The 5,000-nt window shown below is 54.5% G+C and overlaps 1 pseudogene; it reads right to left on the bottom strand.

Moving 5' to 3' along the window:
* Positions 1–25: 25 nt before the first annotated feature.
* On the bottom strand, positions 26–195 carry LOC123740762 (uncharacterized; annotated as a pseudogene).
* Positions 196–5,000: the final 4,805 nt, after the last annotated feature.

The following is a 5,000-nucleotide window of genomic DNA, read 5'->3' as shown; positions in this document are numbered from 1 at the left end:
TTCTTTTTCCTTGACAATGGGAGAAAAGTGTTGCACCATTCCCGGAGGTACTGCAATACCGGGTCGATGCGTGGAGCGGACGGAGCAAGCCCCATTTCCGACTCCCTGTTCGAAAAATCCATTTAATATGTAGTCCCCCGATGGGGGACGTATCAGATATTAAACTGATAAGAACAGATGATGATTCAAAGCTTTTATTCTAACTTTTCAAGCATTTACACAGTAAACAATTCACATGTCTTTTAACCTTTTAGTTGCCCCTATCCAAACAGAACTAGTAACAAAAAACAACCCATCAGTTTTCCAAAAACTCTGAAACCCTCTCTCTCTTGGAAGAGATGGGCAACCAACACCCTCCCACAACTTTTCTAGGGGGCTGCAGCAAAAAATCAAATACAAACACAAGCCATCAATAAACATAAGTAATCCAAAACCCCAAAAACCTACCAACCTGCCTTCTAAACCTTAACTACCTGACCAGCCCCAACCCCCCTTTCCACCGCTCTAAGGCAGCATGGTGACCCCACTTCCTCTCCTCCCTTCTTATCCTCCCTCTCAAATCTCCCTCCACTCTCCTCACTATTCCCTCCACCCCCCAGTCTGCTCCTGACTTAACCAGGCCCTGCCTGGCATCCCACAGCCCTTTCTTAAAAAGACTGATAAGCAGCCACAACAGAAAACGATCCCTACCTACCCCCCCCGCTCTCCCCACCCCTCTCTCCACCCCCACCCATGTTAAAACAAAACCCTCCTTCACTCTCCCTAGCAACCCCTGAGCCCTGGCCCACACTACTCCTGCGAAAGCACAGTCCCAGTACATGTGGCGTATTGTCTCCTCCCCACCACAAGTTGGTCTCGGGCACTGGGGGACCGTGCCAAGCTATGCCGGTACATGATGGATCTTACCGGCAAGCACTTGTGGAGGCTTAACCAATTTAGATCCTTAAGACGATTGTCTAGGCCCCGCGCCTGTATGGTCTCCCAGACCACAGCAGGGGTACCCACCACAGGGGCGCACAAACGGTCCGTCTGACCTCTTCGTACAGGCGTCTGTGGTCCAAACCTACTCGGGCGACTTCAACCTCGGGATGCGCACGTAGCCACTTTGCCGCATGGCTGAAGTGCCACGGCAGCTGTTCAGCCCGAGGACCCGTGTTGGACCACACCATTATGCTTCTCGCCTGGTACGAGAAAAACACCCGCAGGAAATAACCGGAGGGATGAATCACTGGATTAGCGAGCTCATTCAATAAAAACGAAACAAAAATCGAGTCCAGCTTGAGTGGGAAGTGTGGAACTCCTCTCCCTCCCTCCCCGATGGTTGAGAGCATGCGAGCCCTGGCGACATACTCATACCTGCCCCCCACATGAACTGAAACACGAGCATTACTAGCCCCCTCCTCATGCTCGCTGGCAAAGGATAGATGTATGCCAAGTACAGAAGGGAAGGCAGTACATCCACTTTCAGGACCAGGACCTTGCCCAAGAAAGACAAGGATCTGGCCTTCCACATTGCCATCTTCCTCTGTACCACAGCAACTCTCATGTTCCAGTTCAGGGTCGCGGAGCCGGAGGTCTCAAAAAGGACCCCAAGAATCCTCAGGGCCCCATTACAGAGAGATAGTCCCCCGGGCACGTCCGTCCTGCCCCGCCATCTGCCGAAATACTTAACAGACGACTTGGCGAGGTTAAGGACCGCTCCCGACGCGGGTAAAGTCTCCAATTATGGCCAGAGACCTTAGCAGGCATGAGTCCTTGCACAAAAGCAAGGTGGTGTCATCTGCGTACTGTGTCATCTTAACATGCAAACCGCCGCTTCCAGGGACCAGCAAGCCCTCCACCCCTGCGTCAGCCCTAATGGCAGCCGCCAGGGGCTCCATATAGAGCACGAAAAGGAGTGCCGAGAGCGGGCATCCCTGCCTGACCCCTGATGAGAGGCCAAACACGTCACCCAGATGGCTGTTTATGCTCACCCGGCACCCCGCTCCCACATACAAAATCTTGATCCACTTTATAAAGCGATCACTAAACCCTAACCTACCTAATACTCTGAAAAGAAAAGCCCTACTGACGCGATCAAAAGCCTTGGCCTGATCAAGCGCCGCTACCATCAGAGGTAGACTTCTATCCTCAACCCAGGCGATGGAGTCCCTGATCAGTTGGAGGTTCCACCTAATGGAACGGCCTTCCACCCCACACGTTTGATCCTCATGGACAACGTAGGGAAGGGCTGTGCGCAAACGGTCTGCCATGACCTTAGCTAGTATCTTGTAATCTACGCACAGCATGGTCAACGGCCGCCAGTTGCTAAGGTCGGCGGCGTCCCCCCCTCTTGTAGAGGAGGGACAGCACACCTACAGCCATCGACCTGCCCGGGACTCCAGTCTCGAGAACGGCCGTCAGGACTTCGAGGACCACCGGTCCAAGCATACCCCAAAACTTGAGGTAAAACTCAGCCGGCAGCCCATCCATCCCAGGCACCTTCCCTTTCCCCATCCTCTTGAGGGCGCTCTCCACCTCCTCTAGTGTTATCGGGGCTTCCATCGCCTTTCTAATGTCCTCCGGCACACGCCGGGACAAGTGTTCTAAGAACACGGTACCCTGCTCTTTTTCTACTACCCTCTCCTGGAAAAACCCCGGAAATGGTCAGTTGCCACCCTGACCATCTGCTCCGGCTCCCTAACCACCCTACCCTGTCCATCCCTCACCCCATAAAAAACCTGTCTTATCTGCTTTTCCCTAACTGATTTGAAAAACACTGCAGAGCAGGTCTCATTCTGCTCTATAAACTCAGAGTGTGCGCGCTGCAGGAAAGCACGGGCCTTCCGCTCGTGCACCTCCCTGAGCTGAGCCTTGAGGCTGGTAGCGTGCTCAACGTCCATCGAAGTACCGAGGTTACCAGCCTCGTACTCAAGATCGAGTAAACGTTGGAGCTGCTCCACCTCCCTTCTCTCCTCTCTCCCCTTCCTCTTACAAAAACCAATAATAAATACCCTAATTCTTACCTTAACTACCTCCCACCATTCCAAAACCCCTCCGCACATTGGCCGGAGACCCTCAAGCCCCGAAAAAAACAGAAAAAACATTTACAAAAGCCCGCTCCTCCAGGATATCCCGGTCGAGCTTCCAGTACCCCCCTACCGAAAAGGCAGACAGGCGCCTTGACCCGAAGGAGTACCCCGTCGTGATCCGAGAAAAACACAGGCAGCAGACGCCCAGACAAAAGCCCCAAGGATTTGGGTAGAAATACATAGTCCAGCCTCCGCTCGACCCCCCGAGAGTTACGCCACGTGGGACCTGCTAGCGCCGGAGTAGTGTTAAGGCCTCCATCCACCAGACCATGGCTTGCCATAAGTCCGGTGATGGCCCCCACGCTACTATCCCCTACCCCTCCTAATTCTACATTAAAATCCCCTCCCACTATCAAAACTCTGTTTGTGGCACACAGAGGTGCCAGACTCTCCACCATCTCCCTTCTCTCTGGCACCGTCTGTGGCCCGTATACCCCTATAATCCTAAGTCTAAAATCCCCTAACGTTATGTCCACCCCCAAAACCCTCCCCTGCATTGCAACGTACGTGCCTTCCACCTTCACCTCCCTAGTCCCAAACAAAATCCCAACCCCTGATGAGTGGACACCCCCCACACTCCACACCGACTTCCCTTTTACCCACTCTTTTTTAAACTGCTCTACATCCCCCCCATCCCTTAAATGTACCTCCTGCAAGAAACAAAAGGTAAAACATATGTTTGATAAACAACTAAAAACAGCAGTTCTCTTTACAGTGTCCCTTAGACCCCGAACATTCATAGTCATTATTTGAATGTTTGCCATGGTTGCACATTTAAAAAGAAAAATCAACCAGGTGCAGGGTTCAAGTACTCACTCTGTCTGGTGGGTAAAGGTCCTCATCGATCATGGACGCTGGACCAGCAGCCCCCGAGGCCCCCCAACCCTCCCACCCCCATACCGTCCTCCTGAGAACCCCATGACGCAGGGAAGGGGTTGGGGATGGGGGTCCCGGCGTCCCAGAATTAACCTGAGACACCCCATCCCCATCTGGCAAAAACAGCCCCGGGGACGACAGGTCCGCGTCCATCCGGATGATTGGGAGAGATGGACCCCGCGAGGACAGGGAAGACACCTCGGCAGTACTGACCATCTCCCCAACCCCTCGTACATCCACGGACAAAAACCCTTGACCCGCTACCTCTGAGGCCTCCCCATCCACTGCGTCCCCCCCTCTGAGAAGCCCAAGATGCAGGTAAGGGGTTGGGGTTGTGGATGGGGGGTCCCGGCGTCCCTGAAAAAGCCTGAGACACCCCATCACCGTCGGGCATACACAGCGCAGGGGTCACCAGATCTATTTCCATCTGGGTGGGTGTGAGAGATGAGACCCGCGGTGACAGGGGAGTCACCTCTGTGGCACTGTCCCCAAATACCCTCCCCACCCCTTCCAGCCCACTCTGGCCCTCTCCCGTCTCGAGGGAAAGCCTCTTTTTCTTTTTCTTCCTCCGGGCCTCACCCGATTCCAATAACAGCCCTGACTCCTGCTGGGCCTGCTGTGCTGTGGATGCGTCCCTCTTCGTTCTTGGAGTGGCTGGCAATGGCGAGATGGACCCCCATTCCGCCGTCCTCGTTTGTGAGACCTGGATCTCCTCCACCATCTCCCTCATCTCCCCCACGAGGGCCCCGAAAGCCTCTTCATCTATGAAGACTTCGTCGAGGGATGAGCCCAACTCTCCCGTTGCTCCACCAACCTCTCCCGGCGGCCTACTGATGGATTGAGTACCCGTTGACACCTGGGTCTCCGGGACCACCTCCACCGATGACCTCTCCAAAACGACCTTACCCCCGACGTTTGGAGCTGGCAAGGACCGGGCTTGCTTCTCCGGTTCCCCACTCACCATCCTCCTTGCTGCCTCTTCCGGCCTGTGACCTAGGTCCCCTTCTCCTAGCCTCCTCTTCTCCTCCACGCCCTTTCCTCCGGCCATCCTTC

Source organism: Salmo salar, unplaced genomic scaffold (genome assembly GCF_905237065.1).
Source record: "Salmo salar unplaced genomic scaffold, Ssal_v3.1, whole genome shotgun sequence".
Lineage (NCBI taxonomy): Eukaryota > Metazoa > Chordata > Actinopteri > Salmoniformes > Salmonidae > Salmo > Salmo salar.
The sequence above is the reverse complement of the archived record's forward strand: the minus strand, read 5'-3'. Positions and strand labels throughout refer to the sequence as shown.